General features: G+C 33.0%; 1 long non-coding RNA gene across 1 annotated transcript; it reads right to left on the minus strand.

Moving 5' to 3' along the window:
- Window positions 1-672: 672 nt before the first annotated feature.
- On the minus strand, window positions 673-1,615 carry LOC149555589 (uncharacterized). The gene is made up of 2 exons (XR_016364522.1): window positions 1,197-1,615; window positions 673-1,096 (listed from the first exon to the last, which is right to left on the minus strand). It is a non-coding gene; the product is annotated as an uncharacterized LOC149555589 (long non-coding RNA).
- Between the last annotated feature and the right edge of the window lie 14,645 nt (window positions 1,616-16,260).

Raw genomic sequence — 16,260 nt, forward strand, 5'->3', positions numbered from 1 at the left:
CATTTGGATAGCCATGGTCAGCAGTTAGATACGAACAGTGGATGGTTTCATATAACATAGTCCAAGTTGCAAAACTATACATATATATATATATATATATATATATATATATGAAAACAGGGACCTTGAGTACAGAGCATTGCACTGCAACAAAGAACACGAAATACTTATAAGATTGGTCCGATCAGTGACCTTTGTTTACAAAATAGTCTAGCATTCATAATGTTGTTTCAAAAGCCCAAGAATATCATCATAAACCGAAAGAAAGTAGGTGAGATTTTGTTATAAAGACATTCTCTGATCTGAAACATGTATTCCATTTATTAACAAACCAAATTAGGATCTGAAAAAGTCTGTTATTTTATTAGTGTTAAAACATTGTTATCTCATGTCTTGATTATTTTTCCTTAGTTTTGTTAGTTTGATTAATTTATTCTCTAATACTAATTTTCGATTTCACAAAGAAGATGATTAATGTGACTGTGTGAACTATGTATAGTGTAATTTGAAATTAAATTATCTCTTTAATTTTTTTTTTTGATAAAGCCTATTTACAATAGGCTAGGAACATATGGATTCAATACTTGTTTACAAGATAAAGCTGTAAGAAGTCCAAAACACAACCCCACTAAACCTTAGACCATCCTTCTAAAACATCAAAGGACTAAAATATTAAAAAACTAGAAGATATATAAGCTGCATTACCAGCACATACAAAATGCATATAAACCAGAAGATATATATGTTGAATTAGAAGCAAATACAGAATGCAAATGATGGACTTAGAACTACTCGATTTTAAAAAAATTTCTATCCCCATATCATCATAAGCTCCCTTCCCCTGTTGCTGATCAACACTATTAGCTTGGGGAGAAAGTTGAAACACATCCCAAAACTTGGTAATTTTTCACACGAACCTACAACAGCTATCCATGTACAGATACATTTTGGAGACAACATACACTTATGCATATATTGGTTTTTGTTGAATGAGTCTTCTATTCACGCTTCACTATCTTACATATCATAGAGCTACACTATATTCTTCAGCCTATCACCACATATACATTCTTCTCTCACAAATTTGAAGCCCACTCTAAGGAACAAACTCAAAACTTGAATAAGATTACTTACATATCCCAATGTTCAGTCCAAAAGAAAATCTTTAAATAGAAGGACATACTAGAAATTAGTACCTTGACTTCATTGTAGAGCTTTTTCTCCTATGGATACAATCTTGTGCTATGAGGGGTCTTCAGACCCACAGAAAGAAAATAACCTGTTCCAAGTGTTGGGTGCCAAATTTTCATTTATTTACAATAGCTCCAGACAATGTCAAATATAATACAATTCAGGTTTTCAATATGATTGGATTTTCTTTGACGTTGTAGTTGTGTTTACCTAACATCAGAAGAAACTCTATTTTTATAAACGGAATGGCAATAATAGTCATGCAGGTGGCTTGAGTCAACTGAATGGGTCACTTTTTCACATTTCTATCTGATCATGTTACGGCAACAATAAGACCACCACTCTCATGCACTTTTGTTCTCATGTAGAGCTTGGCATTCTCTGTTTCCCCCAGTGAGATTATATTTTCCAGTGAAAGTTTTGGCAGCTGTAAACATAATCTTGAAGGACACAATCATTTTTCGGTGAGAGTCCACCGCATCATAGAGTATCATTTTATCAATTAATTATTGATGAATCATAAACTTCAATTTTAGTCAATTAAAAACATACGGTGTTAGATGGAGAGGCATTGTTGTAGAATGCCACTAGCCAGCACATTCTCCCTACTTCTCCACGTGGTACTCCAAATATACCTACCATTGCTACCGCCTCTCCCATAGTTACATAATCAATAAACCGTCACAGAAGCCCTACATTCAAATTCAAAATCCTTAATCCAACACCAAACATTCACCAGCAAATTCGAGGAACAACGAAGAAGCCATGAGATCGTCTGTAAAACAGCTGCTCAATAGAGGAACTCAAGCATTCCAAATCAGGAATTCAAGAGCTCATATTTTTGCATGCCAAAATTACTGCATGCAGGTTTGAATTTAAATACATAAAATTTGTTTCTTCATCAGTGCATCTAATCAAGGTTTATAGCTAATGCGCGCAGGTTTAAATTTAAATACACAATTTGTTTTTTTGCCAGTGCATCTAATTAGGCGTTATAGCTACTGTGCGCAGGTCTAAATTTGAATACACAAATTTGATTTCTTTGCCAGTGCATCTAATTGGGGTTTATAGCTACTACATTTAGGTTTAAATTTGAATACGCTAAATTTATATCTTTGCCAGCGCATCTACATAGGGTTTATAGCTATTGCGCACAGCCTGGATTTAAATGCACAAAAACTGTTTCTTTGCCAATACATCTGATTAGGGTTTGTAGCTAATTAGGATTTATTGTGGTCGTGTAGCCAAACGAAATAGGGGAAAAAAATGGGAGGTGCTGGTGGAAGACCCCGACAAAGGAAGAGGCGATGATCATTCAATGTTGAAGGGCGTTAAGCAGCACTTGGGGAAGGAGATCGAAACGGCCAAGGATATGGTGAAAAATATCCCTGAGAAGACAAAGGAGACCAAGGAGTAAATCAAATATTTGGCCGGCATCGTTAAGGAAGCTGCAAAGAGAGATTTGCACAAAGTTGCTAGGAAAGTGGGCTTGGCTAAGGACAATTAAGTCGGTAGATTGATTGGAAAAAAACTGCAAAACTTATTAGTATAGGGACTGAATTCATGGGTGCCTTTCTTATTGAATTTCTTGTCCAAAGAGTTTTTGAGGCATAGCGTATGTGTAGATGATTGTATATAGAGTACCTTACTATCCAGGTTTCAAACATTAGTAATATATCTCTATGGTGATGTGAATATGCTTATTTAGGGTCAAAAAATATATGTTGGTGTCCATTTGGTTAAATTCATCCACTTTCGCACTCACTCTGTACACCGTGGATTCGTTGAGATTCTTGATCTCTGATGTTTATATTAAGATTATTTTAACTTCATCAGTACATACATTTTATTTCATTTATTTAACTTAATATTTTTTAATTTTAGATTTATAAATAAATATTCATCTTTTGATGAATAGACCTTTTCCATTATTATTATTTTTAAAAATATTTACAGAGTTTATTTTCATTACTGTTAATACAAATTTTAATTTGCACATTATTAGTATATTTTATTTAATATTAATATTATCTCTATTACATACTTGGTCATATTAAATTGAATTTACAATCTTGTTTCCATACAAATTTTAATTCGTACATTATTTAAAATATTTTATTTAATATTAATATTATCTCTATTACATATTTTTGGTCATATTAAATTGAATTTAAAATCTTGTTTATATATTTGGTAATATTAAATTTATAATTGTCTCAACAAAATTGAAATAATATTATCTCAATTTTAGGTTAATTCAACGTGTGTGTGTGTGTGTGTGTGTGCGCATGCGTGTTCGTGTATGTGTGCATATGTGTGTGTGTGCGTGCGCTTGTGTGTGTGAAATAGTTATATGAAAAGTTTGTGAAATTTTACCAAACCAAATTTTCAATTGCATACTCTCCCTCCTCCAATTACCCAAGAAGGATGCAAGACCATCACAAAGAGTCATAGATGGGGGGTATTCAATAGGGTTGTCCATTTGAGAATATGCAACTAATATTTGGTTGAGACATCCAAGGAAACTTGGTCAAGAAGAGGTCCCTAAAAGAGGGTGGGACAATTTTTTTCTCCTTTTATAAAGGACGTGAAACAATAATGAGAACTACACTTTGGTAATTAAATGATCTATATTGGTCCAAGCTCTAGCTTATGAACCACTAGATCTTTAACATTTTTGCCTTTATAATGAGAAACACTTCTCTTTATTCTCATATTTTCATATAGGAACCTTTACAAACTAAGAACCTTGAATGGATCGAGGAGATGAATTGGCCCAATAGAATACTAAAGGGCAACCTTTAATTTTGTGATTTGTGAAATAACATCTTAAGAGAGTGTTGGGAAGAATGAGGTAAAGAGCATGGTGTGATTAAGGTTGTCAATTTAAAAATCTATATATTTTTTAAATCCTTGGCCAATTCAATCACAACACAACATTCTTTTTTGAATGAGCTTGTTTTCTATTAAGTAAAATACGTTTTAATGGGTGCCTAAAACCCAACAATAAACAACAGAAACTGACATTATGTCCTAAGCATGAAGTAATTCAACAAGAAACAATAGGCTATAAAAGGCCATGAGAACTTGACAAAATAAAGAATAGCTTCTGAAGGAGAAGGAAAGCCTAGCAAACAAAAAGCCAAAGAAAAAACAGAAAAGTCGGGGGAACCAATCAAGGCACCATATGTTTTACCAACTCTGTAGCCTTGAGCTCTAGCATTTCCATGGTCGTTGTTGCTTCACTCATCAACTATATGTCATCAGGAGAGTCATCCATGTGCCTCTTCTTCTTGTTTGATCTTGTTTTATTGCTTGGGCTCTCAACAAGGGGGTTGACATCCTCTTTTATTACCTTGTTGTCCTCATTTTCCATGCCATCTTTCTCCCCTATGCTAACCTCCATCATAGTATGCAATTTTTTGATATTATCATTTAAGCCTTTGATAATATTGAAGCTTCGGTTAGCAATGATGTGGAGAGAGCTCTCTATCCTTTCCATTCTTTTTTCCACCTCAATAACCCTAATATCTAGTTTTTTGATTCTGTCAATCTCGTCTTCCCCTTCCTTCCTTTCCAGACCTTGCGACTTGTTCTTTTTCTTCTTTGTTTCATGAAAAATCCACCTGATAGACCAGAAGTTGTCTACCATGTTGTTATGGGAATTGTTGAGGAGATTCAACTCAACCTCCCTCGCATTGTCACTAAGAATCACCATGGTTGGATCAATAAGTTCCTTCAAATGAATTCTATCATTATTACCCCCCAAGACCTTGGGCTGGATAGTTTCTCTCACAATGCTCATTTTTGCAGTCTGAGTTTCAAAGTTTCTCCAAATTTTTTTCTTGCCCTTAGAGCCGAATGTATAGGTGGTTTTTTTAATGTCATAATCCTCATTTCTCTCCTCCTGGGCATGGAGAGGGATCTTCAGTCCCTTACCAAAATCCTGATTCTGTGTTCATTTCATCGCCCCTTCCCCTCTTGGTTGGATTTTCCACCTTCTTGCGAACTAGGACCTTGCTAGTACCCTCATCATTCACATTATTTTCCTCCTCCATTTCCCTTCCCTCATCCTCTTCATTATAGTCCTCAGTAGAATTAGCCTCAAACTTAATAATTTTACCCGTTGAGCCTTTCCCAACCTTGATTATATTCTTTTTGGGTTCACTCTTCTTCTTGTTTTTACCCAAATCCTTTATAATCTTGGCCACCTCCTCTTCATCATCTGAATGAAGCCCAAAACTATAGTCAATGTCAGACGGGAGATAGGAGCTTTCTATGTCCTCGGAGAACTCCACTTTATGGGCTATGGATCTGCCACGTGTTTGAGCCTTAAAGTGCTCATAAATCAGTAACAACATGCCCTCATGGAAAGTCGGGCTAGCATATGATTTCTTCTAATATCTCATAATATTCTTATTTAAAAGAAAGGAAATAACAAATTCCTACAATCATGACTTCCTCATAAAGGATAGTTCATTATAGCTCAAGATTCATGCAAATATGCAACATAATAAGAAAACATGGGGCATCTTCTAAAGTTCTCGTAAATACAGAGCATAGCGGATGCTAGGTCTTCTCTACTATATGACTTTAATGACTTCTAGGAATCTAGGTACCATGCAACAATTGGTTGCATGTTTAACTGATTGCCTAGATGCTTGCTCTCCTGTTTAGCTGCTTCATCAGGTCCCTCTTATTTTGTTGCAATAGGTCCTCTTTCTATGCCACTGGATAGGTCCCTTACTATTTCGCTAAATAGGTCCCTTCTAGCTTTGATGCTAAGTTTCTGGTTGTAATGGTGCCATGATGCACCTCCTTTAATACTTGTGATTCCACAATGCTAGACCTTCGCTTGAGCTATTTTGACCAATTCTGACTTGGCTTGGATACCTACGGTCATCATTCAATGCACACAAGACTTCCTACAAGCATTTATTTATATTTATTGATTTATAAAGAAAAAACATTAATATTCAATTAACAGTGTTTGCAATCTCTTCAGCCAAACATTCATGAAGAAAGATTTTTATCAACAAAATGAACCCTTTTAAACATAATTCTAATTATCACTTTTATGCCATATGTTCATAACTTATACATCAAAAAGTACAAAATATTATACTTAAAGGATGACAAAGTTCAGCATGTTATAAACAAATGTTCATAAAAAGGACCAAAAAGACATTTGTTTCTTCATGTCATCAATGGTAAGTTACCTGGAATGTCATGAGATCAATCTTTAAAGTACTTGGAATGTCTGCTACCTGTTGAGTGAGTTTTATTGTTTTTCTATTATATCAAGATCTCTTTGTTTATATACATACATAGATACATATACACATATATATACATATACATATGTATATATATGTACATATACATATGTATATATATGTACATATACATATGTATATATATGTACATATACATGCATGCATGCATGCATATACAGAGATCACAAGGGCATGACAATGAGATGTAGAGATCACAAGGGCACAACAACAAAGTCATAGATCTCCACTAATCTCCACCAATGTTCAAAGCTCTCCACCCTCTTTTGCACACATCACTCCACAATCAATCAAAATAAATGGGGAATGATTAATGTCATGTTTTCTTTTCTTTTATATTTATAATGTATAATCCACAATCCATAAGATCTCTCTGTAAATATACATACATACATACATACATATATATACATATATACATGCATGCATACATATATATACATACATAAATCTTGAAAACTTGAATGCTTAAAATGATTTTGATAAGGATATTATGGGAGCCACTAGATAGAATCGAACAAAGTGTTGCGGTACATACTATGACATTGGAAACACCAGTTAAATTGGTCTAGTTGCTGATTAACTGGGTTGATTACTTCATTATTATATGATCCAATGGTAATGTTAGTTATTATTTTGACATACATGAAACTATTATTATTATTCATTATTATATACATAAATACATGAAAACAACAATGCACTTTTTAAGAGTTTACAATTGTTCATCAAATTTAATGTTTTACAAGAAAATGCACATGAAGAACTAATAGCTTAGAAGCAAGAAAATGTTGTTGAAATAGTACAAAAATTTCTTGATATGAGAGATCTACCAGTGAGGGTGTTCACCAATCTTGAAAACTTGAATGCTGAAATCAAAGCTATCAATGATCAAATATCTATGTTAGAGTCACAACACAATGTGAAGATGATTTTAGATAAGGTAGAGGGAGATATTCAGAAGTTTGATAATAAAAATTTAAGGCACGAGAGCAAAGGAGAAGGAGCAGTTTTAGAAAGATACTGCATGATAGAAACAACATCTAGACAACATTGAGGATATTATGGGAGCCTCGTGATTATGGCATTTACACAGAAGCAGAAGTTGCTTCTTCAACTCCTTACACTCAACTCTTCACTGAAGTTATTCTTCCAATGGTGAGATCATTTATCTATTGTTGTTCTTCTACTTGGCGATAAATTTAAATATTTCTCAATAACTTGGCAAGGAGCTCATCAAACTATGTGCATTATAATGACAAACAATATTTTCTTCATCAAAGAGAAAAAAGTAAAATTTCATGAACATGGGGTTCTACCAAAAGAAAAAGAAAAAAATAATAGCCAATGTTGCTTTAGATTAGCGTACACAAATAGTACATCTATAGTAAAAGATTGAATAAAATTTTTAATCTAAAATTAATCTTACTAAAAAAGTTGAAGGAAAGCTCTCCTCTTTTTAATCCTCAATTATTTGTAGGCCCTAGATTGAGATGCACCATAGTACACATCAAACATTGCAAGGAATAGATCTGACTACTTCAACCTTGGGTCAAGGGATTCTTTGTACCATTTTTGTCCAATCAACAAAAATAGTTCACTAAGGAACTATTAATCTTCAAGTAGGAAAACTAAAAAAATGATTTTTAAAAATAATCAATAGTCAAGATCCAATTAAATGAAGAAATACCATGCACCCAAATAAATATAAATAAAATCAAAACCTAGAAATTGTAAACCTAACAAAAGGGGAAAAAAGAATGCAACAGAGAAAAAATGATTTTAAGCTAATCATTGAATAGGCATGTCAAGTATAGAAACATATTCTGTAAAATGCCGATCATGACATTGGTATAGTTTCTAGAGAAGCAAAAAAGAAAATTTGGTGAAGAAAAGAAAAAAAATACTATATTGCAATACCCTGGTGTAACCTTTGCATTGTAGCTTATAGTTAATGTAAGGTTAACCTATATACATCCTAACTCACTCCTTATATAGTTATGTTTAAAAACTTGTGACAATGATCAATGTGACAAAAGCTTGTTTAAAAGCACATACTCCCTTTATTAAATGTAAGGTTGATTACATAAACATCCATACATGTATAAGCATGGTAAGTTACTTGGAATGGCCTGAGATCAATCTTTTATGTATGTGGAATGTCATGCTACTTGTTGAGTGAGTTTTATTATTTTTTTGTTTTATCAAGATCTCTCTATTTATATACATACATACATACACACACACACACACACACACACACACACACACACGTATGTATGTATGTATACATATATATACACATGTATACATATATATATACATGTATACATATATATATATACATGTATACATATATATATACATGTGTATAGACATGTATACATGTGTATATACACATGTATATATATATATACATGTATATATATACATATATATATATATATATATATATATATGTATATATATACATATATATACATGTATATATATACATGTGTATATACACATGTATACATGTCTATACACATGTATACATGTCTATATACATGTATATATACATGTATACATGTACATGTACATGTATACATGTCATGTACATGTATACATGTATGTATACATGTCATGTACATGTATACATGTGTAGACATGTATACATGTACATGTACATGTATACATGTATGTATACATGTACATGTACATGTGTACATGTATACATATACATGTATATATATGCATGCATATATAGAGATCACAAGGGCACAACAATGAGATGCAAAGATCACAAGCTAATAGCAGCGAAATTCTAGATCTCCACTAATCTCCACCAACCTTCAGAGCTCTACACCCTCTTTCATGCACAACTCTCCACAATCAATCAAAAGAATTGGGGAATGATTTATGTTGTGGTTTCTTTTCTTTTTCGTTAATAATTCGTAATCCACAATCCACAAGATCTCTCTATATACATACATACATACATATATATACATACATCTTGAAAACTTGAATGCTGAAATTGATTTTGATAAGGATATTATGGGAGCCACTAGATAGAATCTAGGAAAGTGTTGCAGGAGGTATATGACACTGGAAACACAGTCAAATTGATCTAGTTGCTTATTAATTGGGTTTATTACTTTATAATGATATGATCCAATGGTAATGTTAGTTATTATTTTGGCATACATGAAAACATTATTATTATTTATTATTATATATACATACATACATGAAATAATAATGCACTTTCTATATTTATGAATGTAAAAGAGATGGCGCCTGCTCCCGCTTCCACTTCAGTGCCCTGGCTTTTGCTCCCATGTCTGTATCTTCCCTAGCTTCTACTCCTACTCCCTTTGGTGGTGATGATGTTGGTTGTGTTCTTTGGGCTTCTCCTACCTTTTCTTAGGCGTTATTTGAGGGTGGGTTTCACCCTTTGCCCAAGGCAAAGGGAGGCCCCTCTATTGCTTTCCAGGATATGGCTTCTCTTGTTCCTGGTGGGGAGATTCATTCCCCAGGAGCTATGGATGGTTTAGCCATTTCTTATGCAGATGTGGTCTCCTATGAGGCTGGTCTTGGTAGTCAAGTTGTGCGTCTGGGGCTCCTTCTTGTTGTGCTTGTTGTTGTAAGTAACCCTATTTTGATCAATCTGCAGAGGTCTTCTCCTCTATTGTTGCCATTTTTCATTTTAGGGGTTTTTGGCCCTCTTTGTTAGATCTACATGCTTGGATTTCCAAATTTTGGGAGCCTATCATTTCATATTTAGTTCAAATTTTCCCTGTGGCAAGGGGCTTTTTCATTGTGAAATTTTCTTCTATTGATGATAGAAATTCCATCCTTTGGCGTGGTTTCTCTTGGGAGGAGAGGTTCCCCTTGATGGCTAAACCTTGGTATGTGGATTTTGATCCATCAATTGAATCCTTTAATAAGATTCCTCTATGGGTAAGGTTGCCTAATCTTCCCCTTCACTTATGACTGGATTCAATTCCGGAGGTTGTGAGGGAGGCCCTAAGGGATTTTTTGTTGGTTGATATCACGTCTTCCAATGTGTTTCAGACAATGTATGCTTGCATTCTTGTGGAGATAAACATATCCAAGGGGCTTCCAGAAATGATTAAGTTGGCCTCTCCCAATGGCTCTTGGATTCAACTTCTTGATTATGAGGGCATTCTTTTCAGATGTTGGAAATGCCATAAGGCTAGCCATCTTGAAGCGTGATGCTCCTTTGGAAAGGTTAGATCAAATGATCACCTTCTTGGAGGATGGGGGTTTCAAATGATCACTACATTGTTCAGAAAGATCCCTCTATTGGGGATGGGTTGGTTGTTTTTTCTCAAGGTTCATTGAAGGTGGATTTTGTTGCTACTCCTCATGATTTAAATGTTTCCCCTTCAATGGTGGCCAATATAGATGTCCTTCCTCCAGACACTACTATTGCTCCTTATGTGGCTCTATCTGTGGGGGGAGTTGTTGCACCTCTGTGTAGGGGTGGCACTTCATCCCCAGCTGAGAGGGCTTTGGGGGTTGTTTGTGGTGTGGATGACTTTTCTTGGTAGAAGGCTACTAGGATGGTGGAGGATGGATGGACAATAGCAAAAGGAAAAAATTCAAGCCCTCCATTCCATCATTTGATATGTCTTTATGTTCTCAAAAGATGGGATCTAAATGTAAATCTTGAGGTTCGAATTTCTTTTCCTACACCTTGCCTAGTCTTTTTGTGGCTATCCCTTTTTTTTTGGTTCACCCAGTCTCTTTGGCCTGTTGTCTTGTAGTATGACATGGTTCTGGATTAAATGTCTTCTTTTGTAACCATGGGGTTTTAAGATCCCGTTTAAAACCTATTTAGGTGGTAGTTGAGCACTGTGTTATCTGTGAGGCCACCCTAGTCACCTTGTTTTGGGGGGTGACTTGTTTCACCTATAGTTTTTTTTTTTTTAATGTTTGGGCTTCATTGAAAATTATTTGATTTTTAAATGGTTTCAGGCACCCTTCAAAACCTGTTTCCCTTAATAAAAAAATAATGCACTTTCTAAGAGTTCACAATTGTTCAACAAAATGAATGTTTTACAAGAAAATGTGCTTGAAGAACTATTAGCTCATAAGAAAGAAATTTTTTTTGAAACAGTACAAAAATTTATTGACATGAGAGGTTTGCAAGTGAGGGTGTTGACCAATCTTGAAAACTTGAATGCTAAAATGAAAGCTATCAATGATCAAACACCTATGCTAGAGTTGCAACACAATGTGAAGTTGATTTTAGATAAGGTAGAGGCAAATATTCAAAATTTTTATAATCAAAATGTAAGGCACGGGAACAAAGGAGAAGGAGCAACTTTAGAAAGAGACTGCATGGTAGAAACAACATCTAGACAACATTACAAATATTATGGGAGGCTCGTGATTATGGCATTTACATAGAAACAAAACTTTCTTCTCCAATTCCTTACACTCAATTCTTCACTAAAAATATTCTTCCAGCAGTGAGATCATTTATCTATTGTTAGTCTTCTACTTGGTGATAAATTTAAATATTTTTCAATAACTCGGTAGTGAGCTCATCAAACTATGTGCATTATAATGACAAACAATATTTTCTTCGTCAAAGAGAAAAAAATTAAATTTCTTAAGCACATAGTTCTACAAAAGGAAAAGAAAAAAATAACAACCAATGTTGCTTTAGATTAGCATACACAAATAGTACATCTATAGTAAAAGATTGAATAAAAATTTTAATCCAAAATTAATCTTACTAAAAAAGTTGAGTGAAAGTCCTCCTATTTTTAATCCTAAATTATTTGTACGCCCTAGATTGAGATGCACCATGGTACACATCAGAGATTGCAAGGAATAGATCTCACTACTTCAACCTTGGGTCAAGGGATTCTTTATACCATTTTTGTCAGGTCAACAAAAATAGTTCACTAAGGAATATTAATTTGCAAGTAGTGAATCTAAAAAAAAGATTTTTAAAAATAATCAATAGTCAAGATCCAATTAAATGAAGAAATACCATGCACCCAAATAAATATAAATAAAATCAAAACCTAGAAATTGTAAACCTAACAAAAGGAGAAAAAAGAAAGAAATAGAGAAAAAAATGATTTTAAGCTAATTATTGAAGAGGCGTGTCAAGTAAACAAATGTATTTTGTAAAATGTCGATCATGACATTGGTATAGTTGCCAGAGAAGCAAAAAAGAAAATTCGGTGAAGAAAAGAAGAAAAATACAATACTATAATACCATGGTGCAACCTTTGTGTTGCAGTTTACAATTAATGTAAGATTAACCAATATACATCCTAAATTACTCCTTATATAGTTATGTTTAAAAGCTTGTGACAATAATCAATGTGACAAAAGCTTGTTTAAAAGCAGATATTCCTTTTATTAAATGTAAGATTGATTACCTGAACGTCCATACCTATATAAGCATGGTAAGTTACCTAGAATGTCATGAGAACAATCTTTTAAGTACACAGAATGCCATGCTACCTATTGAGTGAGTTTTATTATTTTTCTGTTGTATCAAGAATTCTTTGTTTACACACACGCATGCGCACACACACACACACACACACATATTCATATGTATATATGTATATACATACATGCATGCATATAAAGATATCACAAGGACACGACAACAAGAAGCAGATATCACAAGGGCATGGCAATAAAATCCTAGATCTCCACTAATCTCCACCAATGTTCAAAGCTCTCTACCCTCATTCGGAGCTCTCCATGCTCTTTCGCGCACAACTCTCCACAATCAATCAAAAGAAATGGGGAGTGATTAATGTCGTGTTTTCTTTACTTTTTTGTTTATAATCCATAATCCACAAGATCTCTCTGTATACATACATACATACATACATGCATACATATATATATATATATATATATATATATATATATATATATATATATATATATATATATATATATATATATATATATATATATATATATATATATATATATATATATATATATATATATATATATATATATACACATGCATACATACATATATATACATGCATACATACATACATATACATTCATACATACATACATATAGATATACATACATACATCTTGAAAACTTGAATGGTGAAATTGATTTTGATAAGGATATTATGAGAGCCACTAGATAGAATCTAGGAAAGTGTTGTGATAGGTACTATGGCATTGGAAACACCAGTTGAATTGGTCTAGTTGTTGATTAACTTGGTTGATTACTTCATTATCATATGATCCAATTGTAATATTAGTTATTATTTTAAAATACATGAAAACGTTATTATTATTCATTATTATATATACATACATGAAAACAACAATGCACTTTCTAAGATTTTACATTTTTTCAACAAAATCAATGTTTTACAAGAAAATGCACCTAAAGAACTGTTAGCTCAAAAGCAAGAAAATGTTGTTGAAACAATACAAAAATTTCTTGACATGAGAGGTCTACAAGTGAGGGTGTTGACCAATCTTGAAAACTTGAATGTTGAAATGAAAGCTACTGATGATCAACCACCTATGCCAGAGTTACAACACAATGTGAAGTTGATTTTAGATAAGGTAGAGGAAAATATTTAGAAGTTTGATAGTCAAAATTTAAGGCACAAGAGCGAAGGAGGAGTGGCTTTAGAAAGAAAAGAAGGAGCAGCTTTAGAAAGAGATTGCACAAAAAAAACAACATCTAGACAAGATTGAGTATATTATGGGAGCCTCATGATTTTGGCATTTAAATAGAAGCAAAACTTTCTTCTTCAACTCCTTACACTCAACTCTTTACTAAATTTATTCTTCCAGTAGTGTGATCATTTATCTATTGTTGTTATTCTACTTGGTGATAAATTTAGAGCTTTTTCAATAACTTGGCAAGGAACTTGTCAAACTATGTGTTATATAAAGACAAATATTATTTTCTTCGTCAAAGAGAAAAAAGTAAAATTTCTTGAACACATGGTCCTATCAAAAGAAAAACAAAAAAGTAACAGCCAATGCTACTTTAGATTAGCGTACACAAATAGCACATCTATAGTAAAAGTTTGAATAAAAAATTTAATCTAAAATTAATCTTACTAAAAATGTTGAGTTAATGCCCTCCTATTTTTAATCCTAAATTATTTGTAGGCCCTAGATTGAGATGCATAGCTATAGACATAAGAGACTGCAGGGAATAGATCTGACTACTTCAACCTTGGGTCAAGGGATTCTTTATACCAGTTTTGTCCAATCAACAAAAATAGTTCACTAAGGAACTATTAATCTACAAGCAGGCAATCTAAAAAAATGATTTTTAAAAATAAGCAATAGTCAAGATCCAATTAAATGAAGAAATACCATGCACCAAATAAATATAAATAAAATCAAAATCTAGAAATTGTAAACCTAACAAAAGGGGCAAAAAGAATGCAACAAAGAAAAAAATGATTTTAAGCTAATCATTGAATAGGTGTTTCAAGTATACAAACATATTCTATAAAATGTCAATCATGACATTGGTATAGTTTCCAGAGAAGCAAAAAAGAAAATTTGGTGAAGAAAAGCAGAAAAATATAAAGATATAATGTGGGAAGTAGGTGCCCAAAAAGAATGACATCACCCTTACCCTACATTGTTATCATAAGGACTACATGTAGACTGTCATTGGATGAGTAGTTCTATAGCACCAATTTTTGCAAATAATTTGACCAACAATTCATAAGATGGAAAACTATGTAAAGATTGAAATTCTCACACTTAAGCCAAATAAATGTAGATCTATACACATAAAATTTGAAGTATAAGACGTAGGGTTTTTACTTTGCAATTTACTTTCTGAAGTATAATGAAGACTATATTGGCAAGTGTTCTTTGATCTGCCTTTTAATGTATACAGAGGTTGTAAACAAAATATTGATATTCTTCCAGCAAAAGAAAAGAAGAAAGGTTTTAACCTTCAAAAACCCCAATCCCAACCGTTTTCTACCATTCATATGTTTTGAGATGATATATTAAAAAATAAATTGTAGAAAGAAATTAGATGAACCTAAATTCATGCCAAGCCATGAAATATTGAGCATTAACAAAATACAAATCAGCTTCAAAATAATCCATATGCAAGGGTGACTCTAGAAACTAGATAAGAAGCTAGTATCCAAAAAATTATATGTGAAGAATGCAAATAAATGTGAAGCTTCTTACCTAATGACACTTCTTAGTGACAACTCATCAATCGAGTAGTATAAACAAGGCACGTGAACTATTTGATAAAATGCTACCATGATATTTGTTAAAAAGAATGTCTAAACTTTCATTCAAAAGTCAAACATCGGCGGGCATCATGTTAGAACTAGAGGACATCATGCTCGCGTGGAATGGAGAAAGCTTGTAGAGGCACCATAGTGAAGGGAGGCATGATTCATTTGTTGCAATGTGTCAATAGAGAGCTCATCCCATGAGAAAAAATTGGTGAAGAAAAGAAAAAAAATACAAAGATATGATGTGGGAAGCAAGTGCCTAAAAAAAAAGACATCACCCTTACCCTCCATTGTTGTCATAAGGACTCCATGTAGACTATCGTTGCATGATCAATTTTGTAGCACCCATTTTTGCAAATAATTTGACTAACAGTTCATAACATGGAAAACTATGTAGATTGAAATTCTCACAATTAAGCCTATACATAAAATTTTAAGTATAATGTGTTAGAGTAAATAATTATTTATTTATTCTATTACTTAAGCTTACTTAGGTAAATGCATGTAGTTAATAGTTG

This window comes from Cupressus sempervirens, chromosome 5 (assembly GCF_028749045.1).
Source record: "Cupressus sempervirens isolate cs-2001-9-10 chromosome 5, ASM2874904v1, whole genome shotgun sequence".
Taxonomy (NCBI): domain Eukaryota; kingdom Viridiplantae; phylum Streptophyta; class Pinopsida; order Cupressales; family Cupressaceae; genus Cupressus; species Cupressus sempervirens.